The sequence below is a fragment of the Ovis canadensis genome, chromosome 19 (genome assembly GCF_042477335.2).
Source record: "Ovis canadensis isolate MfBH-ARS-UI-01 breed Bighorn chromosome 19, ARS-UI_OviCan_v2, whole genome shotgun sequence".
NCBI classification, from domain to species: Eukaryota; Metazoa; Chordata; class Mammalia; order Artiodactyla; family Bovidae; genus Ovis; species Ovis canadensis.
The window spans coordinates 17,987,443-18,015,381 of record NC_091263.1 but is presented as its reverse complement, the minus strand read 5'-3'; the positions used below and the strand labels follow the sequence as shown (position 1 = coordinate 18,015,381).

Here is a 27,939-nt window from a genome sequence, read left to right as displayed (position 1 = left end):
TACAACTCCCGAGAAGATACCACACTGACTACCCCATTCTTTTGCAAGAATTAGAACAAAACCCTCACCTGTTGACATTCCTCAGCAAACGCACAGCATCTACAAAGCACAGGGCACTCCCCTCTTGCTCTCCTTTCTCTGGGAGAACAGTAGGCAGGGTTACCTTTTATTTCACACTTGTTATGTTCAAATGACCAGATTACATGCTTCACACACTTCGTCTCCCCTAATGAGTGAGTAAAGTTGCTCAGTCGTGTCCGACTCTCTGCGACCCCATGAACTGTAGCCCACCAGGCTCCTCCATCCATGGGATTTTCCAGGCAAGAATACTGGAGTGGGTTACCATTTCCTTCTCCAGGAGATCTTCCCGACCCAGGGACTGAACCGAGATCTCCCGCATTGTAGGCAGATGCTTTACCGTCTGAGCCACCAGGGAAGTCCACCCTAAGCACCTAGCAAACCCGCCAGGTAATTATGACCAGTCCCAACAGGGGATGAGAATGAGGCTCACTGAAGTTAAATGACTTACAATTACAAGGCTCATACATGGAAGAGCCAGGATCTGAAATCAAATCACTCTTGTTCTGAAACCTAAGATTTTGTTATATCAATTTTTCCCCCAAACTCAATGGCTCAATGGGGTAATAACATGAAAGGTGGGGCGGGAAGGGCAGGAGTCCAGTGATAATACTGGCAGTGAAGGAGAATATTATCTATAGACAGTGCTGTCAGATTTAGCATATAAAAATACAGAACATTAAATCTGAATTTGCAATAACCCTTTTTTTAAAAGCACACCCCCATGTAATATTTGGGACCTATCCACACTAAAAAATAATTGTTTGATATTTAACTGAAATTCAAATTTATTTAGGCATCCTGTATTTCACCTGGTAAATCTATTTGTAATTTTAAAACAATAATAAAACTATCTAAAACTATCTTATGGAGGTGCCTCCATAAGATAAAGAGCAACGTATAATCTAGAAATCCCACTCCTGAGCATGTATCTGTAAAAAAACTATAATTCAAAAAGATACATGTGGCCGATTCCATTGCAGCATTACTTACAATAGCAAAGATACGGAGGCAACCAAAATGTCCATCAACAGATGAATGGATAAAGATGTGGTACACACATATGATGGAATATTATTCAATCATAAAAAATAAAGAAAAATGTTATCTGTAGAAACATAGATGGACCTAGAGAACATCATACTGAGTGAAATAAGTCAGAAAGAGAAAGACAAGTACCACATGATCTATTGCTTGTATGTGGAATCTTTTAAAAATGATACAAGTGAACTTATGTACTAAACAGAAATAGACACAGAGACATAGAAAATGATGAATTAAGGGTTGGTATACATGCACTATATAAAACAAATAACCAAGAAAGATCTACTGTATAGCACAGGAAACTACATGAATATTTTGTAATAACCTAAATGGGAAAAGAACCCGGTAAATGATACACACACACACACAACTATACAGTTGTTCATTTTCTAAGTCATGTCCGACTCTTTGTGACCCATGGACTGTAGCATTCCAGGCTTCCCTGTCCTTCACTATCTCCCACAGTTTGCTCAAATCCATGTCCATTTAGTCATTGACACTATCTAACCATCTCATTCTCTGCCAGCCCCTTCTTCTTTGCCCTCCATCTTTCCCAACATCAGGGTCTTTTCCAGTGAGATGGCTCTTCATATCAGGTGGCCTAAGCATCGGAGCTTCAGCTTCAGCATCAGTCCTCCCAATGAACATTCAGGGTTGGTTTCTTAGGATGGACTGGTTTCATCTCCTTGCAGGGTGGCCCTGCATGGCTTAACTCATGGCTTCATTGAGTTAGCCATGCCCCTTCACCACAACAAGGCTGTGATCCATGAAGGGGATATATACACATATCCTGAATCACTTTCCTGTACACGTGGAACCAGCACAACACTGCAAACCTAACAGACTTTAATATCAGGGTCTAACCCCTCTCTCCTTGGATGACTGGTCTGGTACCTTGCCCAACCCAGAAGGTTTAGCAGAGTGATGTCATGATACTAAGCCTGAATATTAGAAGCCTTGGCACTTCCTTCTAGGTCTCTTGTGATGTTCATTTCCTCCCTGTGGGAACACTGTCACAGAATTCTGATGAGAACCCCAAGACATGCAGCCAGGACGTGGGCAAGAACTCTTGTTGGCACTTACCGCTGAGTTCCCAGCCAGCAACTACCAATCATAAATGTCCAGTCAGGTAACCCTGCAGGTACTCAGAACCCCAGTCTCTTCTGACCGAACCTGCACGAGAGACCTCAAGCAAGAATCACCCAGCTCAGTCAAGCACAAGCTGCGAGTGACAGTCATAAATTGCTCTGCATCAGGGGCTTGCACATCATACAGCCGTAGACAACTGAAAGTGAAGTGAAGTGAAAGTCGCTCAGTCATGTCTGACTCTGCGACCCCATGGACCATACCGTCCATGGAATCCTCTAGGTCAGAATACTGGAGTGGGTAGCCGTTCCCTTCTCCAGGGCATCTTCCCAATCCAGGGATCGAATCCAGGTCTCCCACATTGCAGGCGGATTCTTCACTAGCTGAGCCACAAGGGAAGCCCAAGAAGACTGGAGTGGGCAGCCTTTCACTTCTCCAGCAGATCTTCCAGACCCAGGAATTGAACCGGGGTCTCCTGCTTTGCAGATGGATCCAACAGAGGATGGAGAAGCATAATTTATGGCATTAAAAAAGGAAGTTCCACATAAATATTTGGGAAACATTGAAATTATATTTTCCTCTTGGACATTCACAGTGTCATATCAACAGTTCTGGAAATATGCAAGAAAAAAGGATTTAATTTTATTCAACCCCATGTTTCTTAAATAGTCACATAATTCATTCTGTATAAAACTAACTAACATTTTGGGAAACAGCATCTAGGAAAGCTCAGTTTAGGAAACCTTGCACCATTCCAAGCTATGTTCCATCAAAACAAATAAAATGACAAATCCTGATGTTAATAAAATGGTGGACTCTAAGAGCGAATTAAGATGTAGAAATGTTATTTAGATTGCACAACATATATGGTAACTATGCTCTCTGAACAAATAGGGATATATGTTCTAATGAAGAAGAATACACACAGAGAGAATGGGAGGGAATATTTGAAACTGAGACGAATTGATTGTTTGAGATCTATTCCAGGGGACCTGGGATGCAAAACATCTGAAGCAAAGTCTTTATTGTTAATAGAAAGTTCTCAGTTAAGACGCCTTCTATCTTAACACAAGCTAGAGATTTCAACTCAAAGTTTCACCTCACAGTTTAAATTACACAGCTTGTCCACAGCAGACAATCTAATTCAGATCTGCACTTTAAGCTGTGCTATATAGATAGGACTTTACTAGTAAAATAAATCATGAAGTACAAGGAATATTTGTCTCCACCCATTTGTCTGAAAAAGATCTCAAGTCATAAAATCTGTAATTCTCTACCATTTCTTGACATCTATATACCAGTTGACATATTTTCCCTCTTTAGTTCATGATAGTAGGTGGAAAGATATTTTTTAACTTCTCATTTATCTACTTTTAATAAATCATAAAGATAGCATATTCTTTTGCAGGTTTTCTTAAATATGAGTGTTTTTAAAGTCAACTGCTTGAAGGAAAAGACATTTTTATTTATGGATTCCACTGAGATGAAAGAAAGTAAGCAGCTGTATACATAAATTGCTACAAACATCTTTATTTTAATGTAGTTATCAAAGTACAACAGGTATTTACGATGAAACACTGCATAGAGAGAGGGCAAACACAGAAATCAACCAAGAGAGATGTTGGTAAGAAGAATTTGTGATCTTGCTATTTTATTTGTGAAGCTTGAAGATATTAATGAATGGAAAGCTGGGTCAGCTCAGCATAAGCCACTAACGCAGAAGGAGTCGCTCTTCACAAAACGCTCTTGTTTCATTTTATCTAGTTCATTTTGCAAAGAGGAGACTCCAGCTTAGAAAAAAGCCCTCACCTGCCCTGGGTGTGGGCAGTGGCATGTCCTCCAAAAGTAGCACCGTTTCAAAAATGTTCACATACCACTGTTACCATATATTTTAAAGAAGAGAAAAACATATTAGATGAAGCAGAATGAAATATACTACAAAATCATCAGCCATCAAACCTCAGGAAGGACAGTAATTAAAGAGTTTTTGGTGAGTGTGTCTGTTTTTTAAATGTGTTGTCTCACCTCTACTAACAATGAAACAGGCTCCATCTCTGAAGAAGACACATGGCCCTGTTCTAGGGGTTTTATTCTCATTGAAATATATAGAAATGGCACCCCTGGAAATGGACAGGACAGACATGGGCCCTAGAGAGAGGCTCTGCCTACCTCTCTCCTCTCCACTGGCTCTTCTGGCAGGTTGCTGGACCTGACCATTTCCATATAGCAAACGAGTTCTTCACGTTCATATATCCTTCCAAGCAACAGTGGCCCGCCCAAAGCGTATACCTAGTCCCTCTGATTTTAAGTCCCGTTAAGGTTTGTAGTTACACCTGAACAAGAGAATTAACACCCTAAGGATATGGTAAATAGATCTAGGTTGTCATCAAGTGGGAAAAAGTAACTTAATTACAGGTGTGTAAGAGTAGAAGCAAAGTAAGTGAAACAGTCCAAATGACTTTGTGCAACATGCGCGTTCTTAAAATGCTGACTCAGGATGTCTTCCCAAATGTTTGTTAGAGAGACTGAGAAGTTATTTGAAAAGACCAACGTACTCAAGAGATACCTTAGGTTCTCTTGGAAGAAGAAATATTAACAAGTTCATACACACACACAGAATCACAGCTGTGGGCATAGGGTTACTAGAATCCGTTGCAGGAAAGCTTCCTTCCATTTAAACTTTTGCAAAACCTCTATAAATAAGCCAGTCCCATGAAAGTCAAAAGTTCACATCTTTGACCTGAGCGCTCCTTGCCAGAGTTTTGAATTTACCTTTTTTCATGTAATAATTGTACTTGAAAGTTTATTATAGCATTTACACTCCCATGCTCTTTTTCCAATTTAATTCTCTTGAAAATCCAGAGAAACTGGACCCAGTTATACAAGAAACCCAAGGACAATAGGCTTCGGTGAGTTTCTAGTGACACAGCTACTTAGGGGAGAGGCAAAAAAAGGTTGGGACTTGAAACATTTTTATTTTCTTTTTTAACTATTAACTGCTCTCTCTCTAATGATTGATTCTCCATTTATATCTCTCCTGTTCCCTTGCACCATTTCTGTATTCAATTTTATGGCACTTCAGGTAACTCTCAGAGTTATCTGAGATCATTACAGGAAGGTAACAAGAAAAATCAGGGTTTCCAAGACTAAATTCAGACCAGGAAAAAAGAATCTCTATACGTAACGGCTGAAACAGCACTGCAGTGGTAGGAGGTACAGGCACCAACCTAAGCAACTCTGGAGACGAGAGGAGACTATGAAGCTAGAGAGAAAGTGAGCTGAGCACAGTCACAGCACTGTAGTTGATGAAGGTGTTTCTTGTGGGAGTTGCTGTTTACTCAGTGAGTTGTGTCTGCCTCTTTGTGACCTCATGGACTGTAGCCCACTAGGCTCCTCTGTCCATGGGATTTCCCAGGCAAGAATACTGGAGTGGGGTGCCATCTCTTTCTCCAAGTCATCTTCCTGATCCAGGGATCAAGCCCACATCTCCTGAATTGGTAGGCAGACTCTTTACCACTGAGCCACCAACAAAGCCCTTCTCATTAGAGTGAAAGTGAAAGTGAAGTCGCTCAGTCCTGTCCGACTCTTTGCAACCCCACAGACTGTAGCCCACCAGGCTCCTCCATCCATGGGATTTTCCAGGCAAGAGTACTGGAGTGGGGTGCCATCGCCTTCCCCGTCTCATAAGAGTAGAGGCTACCAATTTTGAAACCACTTTGTGTGTATACTGGAACTAAACATATAGGTAAATAGATAGTGGGCAGTAGGAACTAGGTTTCTCATTATTACACTGAGAAGTTACAGATAAACAAGCAAGGAGGTTAGAATGAATAATGTGATACAGGCTAGACTTGGAGACATCAGGATTAACTCACATTTAACTTAATAGAGACACAGATGGATAAAACACAGAAATGCTTGCTGACCTGTATATATACACAGGTTAGTAAATATATATATATGGGTGTGTATATATTTCTAAATTCAGTTTGCTTTAAGCAATGACATCCCAGTAGCAATGAAACATCTAGCACCCAGATCTTGGTTTACAACACAATTCTCCAATACAAGGAAAAATGGCTGACTCTAGGGCGAAGGCAGAGAATACACAGTGAGCCTGTATGCCACAACGCCAGACAGTAAGGAAATGCTCAGAAAACAAAATGATGAGCATGCCAGAGGGGCACAAGAGTCAACTGAGGTGTTCAGTGACCAAAGCTGGAACAATTAGAGCAGCAAAATAAATGACATCCTACTGGGCTATCGCCTAATATATAGAGTATATATCAATGAATCCATGCTGATATTAAACGTTATTAAACACATAAATAAATAAGGAAGAACAGGCCAATCTCCTATACAGAAGAACTCCAAATAATTTGTGTATGTCCTCCCACTCATGAGTAAAGCATAGCATGCCCCTCATCCCAAGTGCGGGCACCACATAGTAACTTCCTTTTAAAGAGCACAGTACGGAAAGGGAGGGGAGGAGTAACTTTACAGCATGAAAACTATTTCAACCACATGATCACGAGTTTAACATCACTGGCAAAGAGTCCTGTTGATAGCATGTACTCTTTTTTTTTTTTAATCGAAGTATAGTGAATTTACAGTATTCTTTTAGTTTCAAGTGTATAGTATAGTGATTCAGTATTTTTGAAAACACTGGGTGTCATTTCCTGTGGGATGCAGTACATCTTTGTCGCTTATCTGTTTTATATATAGTAGTTTGCCTCTGTTAGTCCTACATCCTAAATTTGCCCCTTCACCACTCCCTCTCCTCTTTGGTAACTACAAAGCTGTTCTCTGTCCCTGAGTCTGTTTCTGTTGCCCATATACATTCACTTGCACTACTTTTTAGATTCCACATATAAATAATACTGTCTTTCTCTATGACTTGTTTTACTAAGCATAATATTCTCTAGGCTCATATGCTGCTGCTGCTGCTGCTAAGTCGCTTCAGTCATGTCTGACTCTGTGCGACCCCATAGACGGCAGCCCACCAGGCTCCCCTGTACCTGGGATTCTCCAGGCAAGAACACTGGAGCGGGTTGCCATTTCCTTCTCCAATGCATGAAAGTGAAAAGTGAAAGTAAAGTCGCTCAATCGTGTCTGACTCTCAGCGACCCCATGGGCTGCAGCCCACCAGGCTCCTCCGTCCATGGGATTCTCCAGGCAAGAGTACTGGATCTGCTAGGCCCATGTATGTTGCTATAAGTGGCAGAATCTCATTCTTTTTTTAAGCTGAGTAATATTCCATTGTATATATGCCACTTCTTATTAATCCAGTCATGTACTGACAGACACTTGGCTGTTTCCGTGTCTTGGTAGATAGTTGTCAGTAGTGCTGCTTTGAACACTATGGTGCATATCCAAGGTATCTTTTCAAATTAGTATTTTCACTTTTTTCCTGGATTTATACCCAGGAGTGAAATTACTGTATCATACAATGGCTCTGGGCTTCCCTTGTGGCTCAGCTGGTAAAAAATCTGCCTGCAGTGCAGGAGACCTGGGTTCAATCCCTGGGTTGGGAAGATCCTCTGGAGACTACCCACTCCAATATTCTAGCCTGGAGAATTCCATGGACCACAGTCCATGGGATCACAAAGAGTCAGACACGACTGAATGACATTCACTCACTTTCATAATGGTTCTGTTTAGGTTTTTTGAGGAAAGTCATGCTATTTTCTATAATGGCTGCACCAATTTACATTCCTACCAATAGTGTATGAGGGTCCCATTTCTCCACATGTTGTTGTTGTTGAGTCACCAAGGTATGTCCAATTTGGGGGGACCACATGGACTGTAGCAGAGCAGGGCTCTGTCACTCGCTATCTCCTGGAGTTTTCCCAAATTCATGTCCATTGAACTGTTGATGCCATCCAACCATCTCATCTTCTGTTGCCCTCTTCTCCTTCTGCCTTCAATCTTTCCCAACATCAGGGTGTTTTCCAATGAGTCAGCCATTCGCACCAGGTGGCAAAAGTACTGGAGCTTCAGCTTCACATCAGTCCTTTCAAAGAGTATTCAGGGTTGATTTCCTTTAAGATTGACTGGTTTGATCTCCTTGCTTTCCAAGGGCCTCTCAAGAGTCTTCTCCATCACCACAGTCGAAAAGCATCAGTTCTTCACACTCTGCCTTCTTTATTGTCCTACTCTCACAATTGTACATGACCTCTCCAACATTTGTTATTTACAGACTTTTTGATGATGGCCATTCTGAGGTAGGAGAAGGCAATGGCAACCCGCTCCAGTACTCTTGCCTGGCAAATCCCATGGACAAAGGAGCCTGGTAGGCTGCAGTCCATGGGGTCGCTAGGAGTTGGGACATGACTGAGCAATTTCACTTTCACTTTTCACTGTCCTGAATTGGAGAAGGAAATGGTGACCCACTCCAGTGTTCTTGCCTGGAGAATCCCAGGGATGGGGGAGCCTGGTGGGCTGCTGTCTCTGGGGTTGCACAGAGTCGGACACGACTGAAGCGACTTAGCAGCAGCAGCAGCAGCAGCAGCATTCTGAGGTAACATTTCATTGTAGTTTTGATTTGCATTTCTCTAATGATTAGCCAGTCCATTGTAAAGGAGATCAGTCCTGGGTGTTCTTTGGAAGGACTGATGCTGAGGCTGAAACTCCAGTACTTTGGCCACATCATGTGAAGAGTTGACTCATTGGGAAAAACTCTGATGCTGGGAGGGATTGGGGGCAGGAGGAGAAGGGGACGACAGAAGATGAGATGGCTGGATGGCATCACCAACTCAATGGATATGAGTTTGGGTGAACTCTGGGAGTTGGTGATGGACAGTGAGGCCAGGCAAGCTGCAGTTCATGGGGTCGCAAAGAGTCGGACACGACTGAGCAACTGAACTGAACTGAACTGAACTGAATGATTAGTGATGTTGAGTATCTTTTCATGTTCATGTTAGCCATCTGCATGCCTCCTTGGAAAAATGCCAATGCAGGTTTTCTGTCCATTGGTTGAGTAGGTTGTTTGTTTTAATACTGAATTATGTGAGTTGTTTATATAGTTGTATATGTAGTCTGGATATGAACTCCTTGTTCTCACGTAACTCATGTATGTTACATCTTTGTAAATATTTTTAGCCATTCTGTAAACTGTATTTTCATTTTGTCAATTGTTTCCTTTGCTGTGTAAAACTTTTTAAGTTTAATTATGCTTCATTTCTTTATTTTTGCTCATATTTCTTTTCCTTTAGGAGACTGATTCCAAATACACTGCTACAATTTATGTCAAACAAGTACCTATGTACATATGCCTATGTACTTTTCTAAGAATTTTAGTTTCTTACAGTTAGGTCTTTAAACTGTTTTGACTTTATTTTTGTATGATAGGAGGGAGTGTTCTGATGTCATTGTTTTACTTATACTTGTCCAGTTTTCCCAGGACCACTTATGAATATTTTTTATCCATGGTATATTCTTGCCTCCTTTGACATAGACTAATTGACCATAGGTACATTGATTTATTTCTGGGTTCTCAGGTTTGTTTCATTCATCTGAGTGTTTTTGTGCCATTACCTTATAGTTCTGATTATTGTAGCTTTATAGTACAGTCAGAAATCTGGGAGGGCAATACTTCCAGCTTTCTTCTTCTTTCTCAAGATTGCCTTGTCAGTTTGAGGTCTTTTGTGGTTCTAGTTGAATTTTGATATTCTTTCTAGTTCTATGAAAATAAATGTCATGGGTACTTTGATAGGTACTGCATTTAATCTGTAGATTGCTTTGGGGAGTATGGCCATTTTAACAATACTAAGTCTTTCAATCCAAGAGCATTAAATATCTTTCCATTTGTTTGTATAATCTTTAATTTCCTTCATCAGTGTTTTACAGTTATCAGAACACAGGCCTTTTGTCTCCTTGGACAACTTTATTCCTAGGTATTTTATTCTTGTTGATTCAATTTTTAATGGAATTTTTCATTTTCTTCTGATATTTCATTATTAATGTACATAAATGTAACAGATTTCTGTGTACTAATCTTGTATCTTTTAACCTTACTGAATTCATTTATTAGTTTTAACATTTTGGGGGCAGAAACCTTAGGGTTTTCTATGTAAAGTCATTCGATTCATTTGCAAATAGGACAGTTTTACCTCTTCTCTCCCAATCTGAGTACATTTATTTCCTTTTCTTGTCTGAATGCTGTCGCTAGGCCTTTCAGTTCTATGCTAAATAGAAGCAGGGAGAGTGGACATCTTTGTCTTCTTCTTGAATTTAGCAAGAACGCTTTCAGCTTTTTATCATTAAGTATGATGTTGGCTGTGGGTTTGCCACAAACGTCCTTTATTCTGTTGATATATGTTCTCTGGGTACCCACTTTGATGGAAGTTTTTATCATGAATGGATGTTGCTGCTGCTGCTGCTGCTGCTGCTGCCACTAACTCGCTTCAGTTGTGTCCGGCTCTGTGCGACGCCATAGACGGCAGCCCACCAGGCTCCCCCGTCCCTGGGATTCTCTAGGCAAGAACACTGCAGTGGGTTGCCATTTTAAATTCTGTCAAATGTTATTTATTTTTCTGCATCTATTGAGATGATGATGATTTTTATCCTTCCTTTTGTTAATGCAGTGTACCACATTTGTTGATTTACAAATGTTAAATCTCCATCATAATCCTGGTATAAATCCAACTTGATCATAGTGTATGGACCTTTTTATATATGGTTGAAATTGATTTGTGAATATTTTTACATCTATATTCATCAAAGGTATTGGCCATTAAAGATTTTGCTTTATATTGTCTTGGTATGCTTTTGCTATCAGAGTAATGGCCTCATAGAATGATTTGGGGGAATAGGTATGATAGGAATTGGTTCTTCTCTATTTGTACATAGGATTCCCCCTTGAAGTTATCTAATCTAATCTAATCTAATTCTAAAAGAATCTAACTATTCTTTTCTGGGAGCTACTTTTTTATTACAAATTCAATTTCACTTCTAGTGATCAGTCTGCTCAAACTGTGTTTCCTCTTGACTCGGTTCTGGCAGGCTGTATATTTCTAATATTCTCTTCTAGGCTGTCCAGTTTGTTGCTCAGAGTATTCTCTTACAATTTTATGTGTCGCTGTGTTATCAGTTATTACTTCTCCTCTTTCATTTCTTGTTTTGTTCATTTGAATCCTCTTTTCTTCCTGGTGAACCTAGCTAAGGGCTTATCGACTTTGTTTATCCTTTTTAAAAAACCAGCTCTTAGTTTCATTGATCTTTTCTATTCTTTGCTGTTGTTGATACCTATTTTATTTATTTTTTCTCTCTGAGCTTTATTATTTCCTTCTTCTGCTGTTTTGGGATTTGTTTCCTCTTCCTTTTCCATTTCTTTTAGGTCATATGTTTAGATTGTTTATTTGCTACTTCTCTTGTTTCTTGAGGAAGGCCCATACATATCGCTATAAACCTCCCTCTTAGAACTGCCTTTGATGAATCCTGTAGATTTTGGAAAGTTGTGCTTTCATTTTTATTTGTCTTGAGGTATTTTCTGATACCTTCTTTGGTTTCGTCACTAATCCATTTCTTAAAGGTATTTATTCACTTATTTACTTGGATGCACTGGGTTTAGTAACAGCAGGCAGGATCTTCATTCTTTGTGGTTTCTGCATGCAGCATCTTTGACCCTCATTGCAGCACATGTGGTCGTTAGCTGTAGCATGCAAAGTCTTAGCTGAGGCATGTAGCATCTATAATAGTTTCCAACCAGGGATCAAATCCAGGCCTCCTTCACTGGGAGTGCAGAGTGTTGGCTACTGGGTCACCAGGGAAGTGCCAACCAATTGATCTTTTAGTAGCATGCTGTTTAGTCTCCATGTGGTTTTTCTTTTCCCATTTTTCTTTTTGTAGCTAATTTCTAGTTTTATACCATTGTGGTTGGAAAAAATGCTTGATATAATTTCTACCCCCTTAAATTTGTTGAGGCTTGTCTTGTGGTCTAATATGTGATTGATCTTGAAGAACATTCCAAGCACACTTGGAAAGAATGTGTATTCTGGGTGTTTTTTTTTTTTTTTTGATGTAGTGTCCCGTAGATCTCAAATAAGTCCAACTTGTCTAGTGTGTCATTTGGACCTCTGTTGCTTTACTGATTTTCTGCCTGGATTATCTGTCCACTGATGTCTGTGGGTTTTAAAGTCCACTACTATTACTGTATTATTGTCAGCTTCTTCTTTCATACTTAATACTATCAATACTCCTGTATTGAGTGAACATGTCAACAAGTGTAATGCCCTCTTCTTGTACTGATCCCTTTGTCTTTATAGAATGTCCTTCTTAGTCTTTTGTTACAGTATTTCTTTTAAAGTCCATTTTGTCTGATGTAAGTATTGCTATCCCCACTTTCTAGCCATTTCTACTTGCATGAAATATTCCTTCACTTTTAATCTCTGTGCCTTTGGCCTTGAAAAGAGTCTCCTGTAGATGGCACATTGAAGAGTCTTACTCTGTTTCCCATTAGCCACTGATCTGATTGGAGCATTTAGTCCACTAACATTTAAAGTAATTATTGACAAATATGTATTTTGGCCATTTTGTTACTTGTTTTCCAGTTATTTTTGTAGTTCTCTATTCATCTCTTCTTTTTGTTCCTCTCATTGTGGTTTGACAGTTTTCTTTAGTAGTATTATTTGTTCTTTCCTTTTAGTTCATTTGAGTCCTCTCTCTTTTCTTCTTGGTGAGCCTCAGTCTAGTACAGTCACTCAGTCGTGTCTGACTCTCTGTGACCCCATGAACTGCAGCACGCCAGTCTTCCCTGTCCATCACCATCTACTGGAGTTCACTCAGACTCACGTCCATCGAGTCTGTGATGCCATCCAGCCATCTCATCCTCTGTCCTCCCCTTCTCCTCCTGCCCCCAATCCCTCCCAGCATCAGAGTCTTTTCCAATGAGTCAACTCTTCGCATGAGGTGGCCAAAGTACTGGAGCTTCAGCTTTAGCATCATTCCTTCCAAAGAAATCCCAGGGCTGATCTCCTTCAGAATGGACTGGTTGGATCTCCTTGCAGTCCAAGGGACCCTCAAGAGTCTTCTCCAACACCACAGTTCAAAAGCATCAATTTTTCGACACTCAGCCTTCTTCACAGTCCAACTCTCACATCCATACACAACCACAGGAAAAACCATAGCCTTGACTAGACAGACCTTAGTCAGCAAAGTAATGTCTCTGCTTTTGAATATGCTATCTAGGTTGGTCATAACTTTTCTTCCAAGGAGTAAGTGTCTTTTAATTTCATGGCTGCAGTCACCATCTGCAATGATTTTGGAGCCCCCCAAAATAAAGTCTGACACTATTTCCACTGTTTCCCCATCTATTTCCCATGAAGTGATGGAACCGGATGCCATGATCTTCATTTTCTGAATGTTGAGCTTTAAGCCAACTTTTTCACTTTCCTCTTTCACTTTCATCAAGAGGCTTTTTAGTTCCTCTTCACTTTCTGCCATAAGGGTGGTGTCATCTGCATAGCTGAGGTTATTGATATTTCTCCTGGCAGTCTTGATTCTAGCTTGTGTTTCTTCCAGTCCAGCGTTTCTCATGATGTACTCTGCATATAAGTTAAATAAGCAGGGTGACAATATACAGCCTTGACGTACTCCTTTTCCTATTTGGTGAGCCTAGCTAAAGGCTTATCAATTTTGTATATCTTTTTACTTTTTTACTTATACAATAGTGTATCTATGGTATGTTTTTGATTTGTGGTTACCACAGAGTTCATATATGCTGATCCATAATTATATTTACGTGTTTTAAACGGACATGTCATTTAAGTTTAAATGCATTCTGAAAGATCTTTGTTCTTTACTCCCTTCTCCCACATTTTGTGTTTTTGATGTCATATTTTACATCTTCATGCTTATCCTTTAGCTGCTTATTATAGCTGTTGTTGCTTTTATAATTTTTTGTCTTTTAATCTGTATACTAACATTTAAAAATCTTCAATCTTTACTATATATCCAACTTTTCTACTGTGATTTCCCTTTACTACAAATTCTTTCTTCTACTTAGCAAAGACTCTTAAGCATTTGTTTTAGGGTAGGTTTAGTATTGCTTAATCCTAGTTTTTGCTTGTCTGAGGTCTTATCTCCCCTTCTATTTTAAATAATAATCTTGCGAGGTAGAGTATCCTAGGTTGCATGTTTCCCCCTTTTTGCAGTTTAAATATATCATGTCACTCTATTCTGGCCTGCAAAGCTTCTGCAGCTAAATCAGCTGATAACTTTATGGCAGTTCCCTTGTATATAACATTTTGTTTTTCTCTTGCTACCTTTAGAATAATCTCTAACTTTTGCCATTTTAATTATTGTATATCTTGCCTTGTGTCTGTTTGAGTTTACCTTGTTTGGGACCCTCTGTGCTTCCTATTCCTGAATATCATTAAAACCTTTACCAAGTGAAGGGAAAAGCAATGCCATGAATATTCCAAGACACAAGATATTTAAAATTATCTTTATATTTGCTTTGAAAGAAACAGGCAATCTCTTTCTTCTCTTACCTGATTTCTCTTCTTTATGAGATTTTTCTTGGGCTTATACTAATGTTATTCAGCATGTTGTAGTTAGCAGTTGGCAGTGGGAGGCAGTGGTTTGACACAATGGGTAGGGGAGTCTAAGACTCAAGTATTTACAGAAGATAGGCTTGCAAAGTGGACAAGCCATGTGTGGATAAGGAGGAGTTAGTCAGATGCTTGAAGTTTTCATTAATTCTAGACTCAAGAATCCAAAGTGAAACTGGTCTTTTAGATAGAGTACCTTAACAGAAAATTAAAGCACTAATTAGAGGGCTTCTCTCAACTTGGTCAAAAATTCAGAAGACCTGGGAAGCTTTATTTTCTTTTCTACTTCAATTCTAAGCAGCACAGAGAGTCAATATAATGGACAAGCTGAACCCAGCATGGCGCAAACTGAGTCTCTCTCATGAATGGAATAAGGGGGAGGGGGAGGGAGATGCCACAGCAGTAGGGAGGGAGGGACTTGAAAACTACACTTTATATTCCAGTCACTGTAAGAACCATGAAGGTTCCGACCTCCTAACTATTAATTTTTTTTCCATTCCTAAAGAGAACAAACAAAGCAAAAGAAAACAGCTTCAGGCCTCAAAACAGCAAGTTTCAAATGCTGAGAATCATGATGCATACAACACCTTATGGCAACCTACTGTGCACGATTTCAGAGCAACAGCAACAAGTAGCAAAGGGATACAGGGACACGGTTCACTCCCGCATTACCTGCTAAAGGCTATTACCAATCCCGGCCCAGTGACGCTGCTCGGGAGCCTTGGGAAGCTGGAAATTCTAAATACTAATGAAAAACCCAACTCAATGCTCTTGATCTTGATCTCCAATCAGGAAACCCCAAGCAAGTCTGTAAAAGTTCTCCTTGAATATATTCGCTGAGCATTTGTGATGCTCTAGTCTGAGGTGCATTTGAACATTTCAATGGGAAGATTTCTCTAAATGAGATGGATCCATAGAATCTTGCTCTAGTTCCAAATTAACTACAGTTTCTGGCTAATTCACCAGATCCTTTCCCCAGGGCCACCTCCTCTTGAAATTCCTGAGAATTATGTTTTCTCCTCTGGGGGCAGCCCAAAGCTGATGACTGGTTCACGGGTACCATTGTTGGTTCCCTTCTCTTAGAGCGGGACAACTTTTAGTGATTTATCTTCCGGAGCTCCCCATGGCATCAGGCTGAAGTCAGACCTCAGCTGAAACCACAACATTGACTAAATTCTTACTTGTCCTATTGACATTCTCTCACTTCCTTACAGGTTTTACCTGCGAGTAATCCCTCTAGAAAAACTTGTGCCAGAATCCCTTTCTTGGGTTTCTGCTTGTAGACAGTCTGATCTAAGCTAACCCCAATAAAAAATTATAATGATGATGGCACTGGTGACATTATCAATAACTGCAAACACAACAGAAACTTTCATATTCTGAGTGTTTGCTATAGTCAGGCACTGTTTTAAGGGTTTTACTGAATAAATCATCTCTTTTAAGCCTCACAAAAATCCATGAGGTAAGTATGGTTAATATCCTCATTTGGTAGAAGGAAAGTTTTGGAGGGGTTAGAAATACTTGCCCAAGGTTACATAGCCAGTAAAAGGTGAATCCCAGGCAGTTACTCTCACTCCTAATCTATTTTACAATCACAAAATTCTTAACTCATTCCCAACTAGGGAATTTTTGCACAAACTAATGCTGTGGCCAGTGATTTTTACTTTGGCCAGCCAAACATTAATTGTTATTTCCCTAATACTCTGATATTACACTTAGTAGTTACACCTGACGCAGCTGCAAAATCTTCTAATTTTTGTGAGATGTTGTCTCCAACCCACTCTTCTGTAGAAGCACAGAAGCATCTCCAGCACCATAAGCTTCACTTTCACTTTCCCTATCAGAATCAGTCACTGAGAGCGTTTTGTCTTCTTTTTAATCTAAGAGTCACATCATCTGAATCAAAACTATATTCTGAAGAACCTGAATGAAATTCAGCAAAAAATTCTTCACTCAAAATTTTGTGATGCATCATTTTTGAAAATTTTATATTTATAATATACACAAGGTTGGAACAAAAATTCAATGGAACAAAATATGGATGATAATGAACTCAATCAATTTTAAGTTCTAACAGCTTCCCTGGTGATGTTCATGTATCACTCTCTAAAAACATACTGATACATCTTTAGTCATTGATACATTAAAATCAACCCATTTGTTATAAAGTTTCTTATCTTCAGAACTCAAAAATGTATCTTTGACAACCTGCTGCTTTTGCTGCTGCTAAGTTGCTCAGTCCTGTCCGACTCTTTGTGACCCCATGGACTGCAGCCTACCAGGCTCCTCCATCCATGGGATTTTCCAGGCAAGAGTACTGGAGTGGGGTGCCACTGCCTTCTCCCTAGAGGGATGAGATTTGGGGGCAGGTAGGAGGGATGTTCAAGTGGGAGGGGACAAGGGTAGAACTATGGCTGATTCATGCTCATGTTTGGTAGAAACTAATGCAATACTGTAAAGCAATTATTCTTCAATTAAAAATAAATAAATATATATATATTAAATGAACGAAAAAATATCTTTAATCAGCTATTTTGGCCCTGGGATCTAAAGAAAGTGTGAAGAATTGAGGCCTGAAAATACAAATAGGCCAGCTACTGATTAGTAGGGTGTCGGGGACACCATTGAGAGGAAGGGGCCCTATCACCTCCTCTTTAGTAAAGCTCAGGTCACACAGAGTCAAAATCCAGATTCCTTCTGTATTGTAGACTAATTTAAGAAAAATGAATACTGAAGCTCCAATACTTTGGCTACCTGATGCGAAGAGCCAACTCATTGGAAAAGACCCTAATGCTGGGAAAGATTGAAGGCAGGAGGAGAAGGGGTTGACAACGCATGAGATGGTTGGATGGCATCAATTACTAAATGGACATAAGTTTGAGCAAACTCTGGGAGATTAGCGGAGGACAGGGAAGCCTCGTGTGCTGCAGTCCACAGGGTTGTAAAGAGTCAGACATGACTGAGCAACTGAATAGCAAGGAAAATCAGGTGAAGGATCCATAGCAGCTGCTATCCTATACTTTGGGTTCATGACTCCTGGCTTGTGAAACCCCAAATCAGCTGTAAGAACCCAGAAAAAGAGTTACAAGAGCCTATTCTTTTCTCATTCCCGAGAGACACATATGCCCTCAACACAGAGCCTCAGGAGGGCTGTTATGGTTACAGCAACCAGTGAGAAAGGAAAAGGCCAGCAGTGTCCTGCCAGAGACTTACTGTGCCCTGGACCACTTCCCACATAAACAATGTGGGGATGCCTTTAAAGAAAGGATGCCCTTGGCTTTTTGAGGGTTAGAGTGATCATCCTACAAAACCACAACCTTTCCCTGGCCTTGAGTTCCTTGTTTGCAAAATATAAGTATCTGTGGTTTTACTTCTGCATAACCCTTTTTAGCAAACCCACAAGAATTTTTGAGTTCCAGTGTAAGTGATTTGCCAATTACTCCAGTTAGGCATAATTAGAAAAAATAGAAACCAAGGTTTTCAGAGGAAGAAGGCGGTAACTCAGAAGGCAGAATCAGAGTAGGAAATTTGACAATAAAACCCAGAAAGAGAAAGAGAGGGAAAACAAGGTTAACTCAGGGCCAGATGAAGACTTTTAGGCATTTATCTTTGGTGAAAAAAATTGTTTCTCTCTATATATGTGATTCAACATAAAGTTTTAGACTGTATACAGTCTTATGCCACTTTACACTTATGCCAAAATTAAACCAGTTTCTCCTAGGTTTTGTTTGTTTGTTTTAATTAAAAACTTCTGGAGAAGTCCTTAGCAGCAGGACTCCTCCTATCTTTGGAACCTTTGCTTGGCCAGCCTCTTAAGATACTTGTTGACAAAACAGCATGAGGTAAAGTGAAACCTAGGTCTTAAAAACTAAATTCTTGTGCTTATTGGGAAGAAGGAAACTGTGATTTGTGTAGTAGTTGCTAATGTCTAAGTTTGTCATAATGGATAGAAACAAATCTGAATGCCTAGATGTTTCTGCATTTTGGAGGCCAAGGGTGAATGCTAGAGATGGGATATAGGTAGATGGAGGCAATATTTTTGTGCTAAAAATTCCAACACTCTCTATGGCATTGAATGTTTAGGAGAAATCCTACTCAGAGGGGAGAGAAATATCTTGAGGTGTGCTCATTATTGACAACAAAGTAAAGCAACTCTACTGCTGCTGCTGCTGCTGCTGCTAAGTCACTTGAGTCATGTCCAACTCTGTGCAACCCCAGAGACAGCAGCCCACCAGGCTCCACTGTCCCTGGGATTCTCCAGGCAAGAACACTGGAGTGGGTTGCCATTTCCTTCTCCAATGCATGAAAGTGAAAAGTGAAAGTGAAGTTGCTCAGTCATGTCCGACTGTTCGCGACCCCATGGACTGCAGCCTACCAAGCTCCTCCGTCCATGGGATTTTCCAGGCAAGAGTACTGGAGTGGGTTGCTGTTGCCTTCTCCGGAGCAACTCTACAGACACAACCAAATTCATCTGGAACAGGGTAGTTTTTTGGAGGAGGAAATGGCAACCCACTCCAGTATTCTTGCCTGGAAAATCCCATGGACAAAGGAACCTGGCGGGCTACCGTCCATGGGGTCGCACAGAGTCAGCCAAGACTGAGCACATCAGCACAGGGTGGTTTCACGATAGTCACTGTTAAACCACTGAAACACACCTTCCCGGTTGTTAAATGGCAGTTGTCCTCAGCAACCTTGGCTCCTCCATCCCTCCCCAGGAATCACAGGATTCCCAGGACACAGTAACTAAAGGATTAACACCTATACTAACAAAAGGTCTGTATAGTCAAAGCTATGGTTTTTCCAGTAGTCATGTATGGGTGTGAGTGTTGGACCATAAGGAAGGCTGAGCGCTGAAGAATTGATGCTTTTGAATTGTGGTACATCTAAAGGATGCTTTAGAGTGCCCTGGACTGCAAGGAGATCAAACCAGCCAATCTGAAAGGATCAACCTTGAATATTCATTGGAAGGACTGATGCTGAAGCTGAAGCTCCAAAACCGTGGCCACCTGATGCAAAGAGTTGACTCACTGGAAAAGACCCAGCTGCTTGGAAAGATTAAAGGCAAAAGGAAAAGAGGGTGGCAGAGGATGAGATGGTTAGATAGCATCACTGTCTCAATGAACATGAATTTGAGCAAACTTAAGGAGATAGTGAAGAACAGGTTACAAAGAGTCGGACTCAACTTGGTGACTGAACAACACCTAGACAGGCTGAGAGCAGCGTCCACCCTAAATGGTCAGTCCAATCTGTCTGATGGCAGACCAATCTGTCAACATGACATTGAAACCACATGATGGGAGATCATGAAATTGTATTAGTAAATGAGAGCTGCAAAATGGAAATGAAGAATATACCTATTACAATTCATTTATAATAAAGAAAACAATATATTTTCAAGGAAATTCTCATTTTTTGTTAAAGTTTCTCAACCATTACTTTTCCCACTGAAGGAATCTTTGGGCCTAGAAAAGAAAACAACAGTCTCAAAGGCCCTTGTTCAATCATCTAACCTAGGAGAAAACAGAACTTTAGGTCCTGCCCTGATGCTCCAGGCCGGTTGCATCTATCTGGGACTTATCACCCCCTGTCCAGAAACCTTCCACCCTCTACAGCTGCCCAGAAGACTTATCACCCCCTGCCCAACTGCAAATGCCATCTCAGCTAAAGATGAGACAAAACATCCCGCCTGATTAACATTTCCCTTATCGTTTCCCTGGTGGCTCAGAGGTTAAAGCGTCTGCCTGGAATGCAGGAGACCCAGGTTCGATCCCTGGGTTGGGAAGATCCCCTGGAGAAGGAAATGGCAACCCACTCCAGTACTCTTGCCTGGAGAATACATGGAGGGTGGAGCATGGTAGGCTACAGTCCATGGGGTCGCAGAGTCGGACACGACTGAGCGACTTGACTTTACTTATCGCTTCCACAAACCTCCCTATAAATATGGAGCCTCCCTGATCCCTCTCTGTGCTCAGCCTGGTCATTAGGCCGACTGTCACCCCTCCTTGCCTGAATAAAGGTAATCTACTTCTGTTGAGGTCGTCTTTCCTTTTCTGCCTCAGCCCCATCTATACCTTACACCCACTATGGTATTTTTAAGACTCTAAGCTTTAGAGTTGGAAAGACAGGTTACTATATCTCAAATGCATTGTTGTGGGTGAGTAAAAACCTCTGAGCACCTATTGACCTTTAGTCACACTGAGCCACTTACATGGGGCTGAGCAGGCACCCAGGACAATGGCCTGCCTACGACTCCCCAGTCAGAACCCACAGATCAGCAACCAGTCCTGTCACATTGTGTCCTGTTTAGAATGGTTTATACTTTTGTTTTTTTAATTAGTTTGTTTACTTTAATTGGAGGCTAATCACAATATTCTGGTGGTTTTTGCCGTACACTGACATGGATCAGCCACGGATGTACCTGTGTGCCCATCCCAAACTCCCTTTCTGCCTCCCTCCCCATCCTGTTTCTCTGGGCCATCCCAGTGCACCGGCTTTGAGTGCCCGGTTTCATGCTTCAAACCTGGACTGGCGATATATTTCACATATGGTAATACACATGTTTCAATGCTAATCTCTCAAGTCATCCCACCCTTGCCTTCTTCCAGAGTCCAAAAGTCTATTCTTCATATCTGTGTCTCTTTTGCTGTCTCCTATATAGGGTCATTGTTACCGTCTTTCTAAATTCCATATATATGCATTAATATACTATATTGGTGTTTTTCTTTCTGACTTACTTCACGCTGTATAATAGACTCCAGTTTCATCCACCTCATTAGAACCAAATTCAAATGCATTCTTTTTAATAGCTGAGTAACATTCTATTGTGGGCTTCCCTGGTGGCTCAGTGGGTAAAGCATCTGCCTCCAATGCAGGAGACCTGGGTTCGATCCCTGGGTTGGGAAGATCCCCTGAAGAAAGAAATGGCACCCCACTCCAGTACTCTTGCCTGGAAAATCCCATGGATGGAGGAGCCTGGTGGGCTGCAGTCCATGGGGTGGCTAAGAGTCGGATACGACTGAGCGACTTCACTTTCACTTTTCACTTTCATGCATTGGAGAAGGAAATGGCAACCCACTCCAGTGTTCTTGCCTGGAGAATCCCAGGGACGGGGGAGCCTCATGGGCTGCCATCTATGGGGTCACACAGAGTCGGACACGACTGAAGCGACCTAGCAGCAGCAGCAGCAACATTCTGTTGTGTATATGTACAACTTTCTTATTCATTCGTCTGCTGATGGACACCTAGGTTGCTTCCATGTCCTGGCTGTTGTAAACGGTGCTGCGATTGGGGTACACGTGTCTCTTTCGATTCTGGTTTCCTCGGTGTGTATGCCCAGCAGTGGGATTGCTGGGTCATAAGGCAGTTCTATGTCCAGTTTTTGAAGGAATCTCCACACTGTTCTCCATAGTGGCTGTACTAGTTTGCATTCCCACCAACAGTGTAAGAGAGTTCCCTTTTCTCCACACTCTCTCCAGCATTTATTGTTTGTAGTCTTTCTGATAGCAGCCATTCTGACTGGCGTGAGATGGCACCTCACCATGGTTTTCATTTGCATTTCTCTGATGATGAGTGATGTTGAGCATCTTTTCATGTGTTTGTTAGCCATGTGTACATCTTCTTTGGAGAAATGTCCGTTTAGTTCTTCGGCCCATTTTTTGATTGGGTCATTTATTTTTGTGGTATTGAGCTACATGAGCTGCTTGTATATTTTTGAAATTAATTCTAATAAAAGTAAAAATAAACAAATGAGACCTAATTAAACTTAAAAGCTTTTGCACAATGAAGGAAACACTAAGCAAGGTGAAAATACAGCCTTCAGAATGGGAGAAAATAAAAGCAAATGAAGCAACTGACAAAGAATTAATCTCAAAAATGATTCATACTTTTAAAAAGCTGTTTCATTTCACTATTCCACACTCACATAGGTGAGACTTTTTTGGAGGATAGTTGTCTGGGAAACTTCCCTATATTTTTTTTCCAGCCAAGAGCAAACTCTAGCCTGTTGTGCCTCTTGGATCCCTTAGCTATCAAACAAGCTTTGGACACTGAATAAGTCTGAGGAGCACGCCAGTGAATTACAGCTGGGAGCAAAACAGCAACAAAGACGTAGTTGCATCCAGGAAGAAAGAGTTCTCCGATGCATGTTTCATTGTGTCTGCTTTTCTTCTTCTTCCTTCCTTCCTTTCTCCTTCTTCTCCGTCCTTCCCTCTCCCCTTTCCCCTCTCTTTCTCTCTTATCTATGATCCATAGTAGCCTTTCTATTTAGAAAGGTCAAGAGAAAAGGAAGGAGGGGAGAAAGAGAGAGAGGGAGGGGGAGAGAAAGAAAGAAAGAAGAAGGAAGGGCCAGCTTCTGCCTGAAAGGTTGGTTAAATCACAGCCCAACAAGTCTTAACATAAAGTTGAGAGATGGCCTCTCTGCTTCAAGCTGAGGAACTGAAGTCCTTTTTCTGTACATTCCATTTAACAAAGGACCATTCCTCTTTCAATTCAGTATCTGCCTTAAGACCCTCCTCACTGCCAGCTGCCAAGACAATATCTCTTAAGAAATCGCCTGCTTGGTAATACCTTGTTGAGTTTTTTTTCCCCCTAAAACTACACTTTGGAGATGAGATGGTAGACTTTTAAGAGATATTACAAAATTAAGAATTCTGCCTGTTGCAGTTTCTCCGAACGAAAGCTGATCCTCATCAAATTATGCTAATTTACTGTACAATGATTAATTAAATCTTACCCCAAGCAATCTACTTCCAGCGTTTATTTTTATAGCTTAGAACTTTCAAACACAGAAATGCCTTTCAATTTAAATTTTAAAAAAAGAAACTATTCACTGGGGAAACTATTCACTATTTCACTAGGAAAAGAAATGTACTTTAGCTCCTAGGCTTACTCCCACCATTAGTCTCTTTCTTTCCTGCTCCCATTCATCGTCTCTTTCTCTTTTCAGGAAAACAAAATGCTCCTTGGAAACTCCCTTCTTTATTCTGATTTCTCTCTGAAGTGGCACTTTCTTTTTTTTTTTTTTTTTAAATTTTAAAATCTTTAATTCTTACATGCATTCCCAAACATGAACCCCCCTCCCACCTCCCTCCCCATAACATCTTTCTGGGTGGCACTTTCTTGAACAGGCCATTTTCCCTGGCAGACTGTGTTTGACTCAAAGTAATCACAAGCGACTGGAGATGAGATGAGATCTCTTCCATCAGAGGATGTCACCACTGACCTTGGAGGGTTTCAGTATCTCTAAACCCTCAGGCTCACGGTGTGGCGAAGAACAGGCTGACCTGTAGCAGCCGCCCCACCTTGTTCCCACAGACTGATGTCCGGGTGGAGGTGCTCTCTGCTCTGCCCCAGCCCTGTATGCAGCTCCCAGCTGAACCGTCTGTCAGCTGTGCTTCCTAAACCTTCCCTTCTAGAAACCCCTCCACTGCCAAGCCCACTGAGCTGCTGCTGCTAAATGTTCAGTCAAGAATATTAGACGAGAACCAGCAGACTTGGCATTTCACTCCAGTCAGGCATATTTTGTTCTTCTGCACAAAACATTACATCTGAATGTTATGACATTAGCCCCAATTCTTGATTTTAATAGTCTGATGCTTTCAAATTGCTTTCCAGAGAGTACTTATATCTTTATAAGGTTCCATCCGTTCTTGGATTTAAGTTAAAACAGGAAGCACTGACCGCTAACATCTGAGTGTCACACACAATTTAAAGTGGACATGGCGTCACTGAGGTCCTGGCCTTTTCCTATCAAAAGTCTCTACACCAGGACAGTCTTTTACCTTTGCTGTGTGACCTCTGCCCTTTCCAATGTAAGTCTCAAGGAGGAGGAACAATCTCCCACATAAAACACCCACTCCACCTCCTTGGAGCACTTGTATAGGCAGCTTCCAAGGTGGTGTCAGTGATGTCTGCCTCTTGGCCTTCCCATCCTGGGTACCCGCTCCTGCATGGTGCCAGGTTGGATGGTCAGTTTGATACAGTCCAGTCAATTGCAGACTTCAGCTGTAAATTATGACATCACCTATCGTGGATGCTCTCTCCCGCTCTCTCCTCTGCACACCTGGCCTGGGAGAATTCCTTTGTGCCATGCAGCACACAGGTAGCCCACAGAGAAGCCCAGGCGGCAGGGAGTCTCACCCATCACCTGTCCAGCAAGCACATGGATGAGCCTGAGAGCAGATCCTCCTCCAGCTGAGCCTTCAGATGAGCCTTCAGCTCCTGCTAACATTATGACTGCACTCTTATGAAAGATTAAACCAGATTCCTGACTCACAGAAACCATCAAATACATTTTTGTTGTTTGATGCCCCTAAGTTTCAGGGCAATTCATTACATAATAATTGGCAACTAATACAGCAATGTTGACTGTCCTATCCTTTCCTCTTCTGGTCTCTTCTCGTATCTCTTTAAAAGCCTTATTATAAAAGAAATCACTCAGTTATTTTGAACAAAGGGAATCTCAATGCAGAGAGCTGGTTATATAGGTTTCAGAAATGCTGAGTACTCAGAGACAACAGTGAGACAATCCAGAGGTTGACAGCATCAAGCAGTCGCTACCACCCCCTGACCAGAATGGCAAAGAGAGGGGGTGGTGTTGCCAGAGGCCATGGGGCAGATCACTCTACAGTGCAGTACTATTGAATAGGACCTTCTGAGATAAAGGAAATGGCCTGTAAATTGCACCATCCAATATGGTAGCCACCAGAGACATGTGGCTATTTAGTCCTTGAAATGTGGCTAATGCAATTGAAGTTTTTTTTTAAATTTTATTTAAAGTTAATGAATTGAAATGTATATAGCTGGATACACGGTGGTGGCCATCATGTTGCACAGTGATGCTCTAGAAGCTGAAACCACAATAGGCCATTCCCTTGGGACGTGGAGCTTTGAAGGACATACAGATGCCTCCTAAGATGCTACCAGAGCTAGAAAAGGACCAGGAGGTGGTCCCTGACATCTCTCATCTTCACCATCACTCTCCCCTCTCCAATTTCTTGCCAGGGCTTCCTATTGGTGGGATCTAGCAAGCAGATCTGAGGAGCCAGCTTCCCTGTGGGACACAGGCAGAGCACGAAAAGAGGTGCCAGCTTCAAGGGAGCATGTTCCTAGGAGGGAGGAACTCAAAATACTAATGAGCTCTAGACTCTAGTATGTTGGACAGTGCAACAGTCCTCTCCCTAAAAGGGATCTGAGCAAGTCAATGTCTCTCTTCCCTTATTTATGTGGCACAAGGACTGGCATTTTGCACCGTGAGCTGGAAACGGCTGTTACTAGTTTTGCATTAAAAAATGCCCCATATTTAGTGGCTTAAAAAAACATATTTATACCTTCTCACAGTTTTCCTAGGACAAGCGTCCAGGGAGAACTTAGCTGGGTCCTCTGCTTAGGATCTCACATGCTATAATCAAAGTGTTGCCCAGGGCTGCAGTCTCAAATGAAGGCTTGATAGAGAGGGATCCACTTCCAGCTTTACCCAGGTGGATGGAAAAATCCATGTCTCCACAGCATTGTGCCTGGGGGACCCAGCTTGTTACTGGCAGCTATAGGGAGGCTGTCCTCTAGTCTGAGAGGTCCCCCATGGTTCCCTCATACGTAACATTCCCCATAAGCAGGTCAGAGCATGGCTGTCGGCTTCTTCAGGACCAGCAGGATATGCTCATGCTCAGACTGCTACAAAGAAGCCTCATAAAGCAAAATGCACTCGTGGGCACAGCACCCCATCTCCCCTGACATCCAGCATAACCTCATCAAGGACCTGTCATTTCATCACCTTTTCTAGGTCATGGATTCCAACTGTCCCAAGGGGAAGGGGTTACACAAGGACATTAGTCATTGGAGGTTCACCTTGGGTAGGTCCTCCATGCTGTTCGAGAACAAAGTCTATGTCCTACTAATATTTGATGTTTATACTCTTAATAAATACCATTGCTATTAGCACACAAGAGCTGCATAATAACAGTTTCCTGGGTTAGAAAATCATATTTCCAAGGAATTATTTCTCAGGAATATGTTGACACCTGACATGCAGCAAGATGGAAAATGCACAGGAAATAAGCTACTCCTGGAGGTCCACCATCTGCTTGGCTAGAAGACAGTGAGATATCGCAGCCTTAGGTGTGACAGCACAGGCTCCCCCTCCTACAAGGGTACAGATACCAGGATTTGCACCGTTCAAGAACATTGTCTAGGACAGAAGTCACACATGCGTCGCTGCGTCACAGGACAGGAAGCAGATGGAACGGATTTGGCTCACATGTCATTTTTTTTAATTGAATTAGTTGCTAACATTTTCAAATCAGGAAATTTCACACCTAAGTTCAGATTTTTTTTTTTCTTCTCCTGAAATTGTGTTAATCAGCAGGATATACTTGCAGTCACCCTTTTTAAATGGGGCATGCACTTCCAGTCCATCTCAATCCTTACCCAGCTCTCTTTTCAGAAGCCATATGAGTTTGCAACCTCTGACCTAAGATAATGTCCTGGTAGGCATAACAAGTTCAATACCTGGGAGCAGAGGAAATGACTAATCCCCAGAGATCCAACCAGGGAGCATACGCTAGTAATGGACTCTGTGAAGAAGGGAGTCAGACTGGAGTTACAGAAAGGAGACTGCACACCACGGTCTTTACAAAGAAACTCAGGACATGGACCAAAAAGAAGGTCAGTTCTGTGGAGGTCAGCTAACAAAGCACTCATGTGCTGTAGAATCCCATGAAACTGGGCTGTAGCCGTACAGTGAGAAACACACGGTATGCAAAGAGGCCTGGTGAGCCCTAAACCCTCATTCCCAGGACAGTGTACCTGGAAAAGGAGCCCAGTGCGCCTCTCCCACCAGAATGCAGGGACTGAACGCAGAGCTCCATCCTTCAAAGAGAACTGGCTCAGAAAGTAGAGAAGAGAAATAAACCTACAACTGGGAGTAAATTCCTTGAAAAGACAGGGAGAGAGGCTGGGGTTAATAGATTTCACTTAATTCTTCTTCAATTATAAGAATCAAAAGTTGTTTTAAGAACTATTTGTCTGGTTTTCTTCAGAATGAAGTTATTAAAGTCTTCTGTTTTCTTTAAAAATAATAAAATATCATTACAGAATCTGACATACTTAAAAATCATGAATTTTAATGAGTCTAGAACAATTAACAAAAAGTTGCCATTCCAAAGGTAAATTGCTGCTTTTGTGA

At 41.4% G+C, this 27,939-nt stretch overlaps 1 protein-coding gene and 2 non-coding genes across 3 annotated transcripts in view; 2 read left to right on the top strand and 1 right to left on the bottom strand.

Annotated features, from left to right (window-relative positions):
• The window catches only part of LOC138424409 (transcription factor SOX-9-like), an 844,838-nt gene that overhangs the window by 375,050 nt on the left and 441,849 nt on the right, over positions 1-27,939 (bottom strand). The gene's annotated exons all lie outside the window — the stretch shown is intronic.
• TRNAS-GGA (transfer RNA serine (anticodon GGA)) lies at positions 20,470-20,541 on the top strand. The gene has a single exon. It is a non-coding gene; the product is annotated as a tRNA-Ser (tRNA).
• TRNAW-CCA (transfer RNA tryptophan (anticodon CCA)) lies at positions 21,590-21,661 on the top strand. The gene has a single exon. It is a non-coding gene; the product is annotated as a tRNA-Trp (tRNA).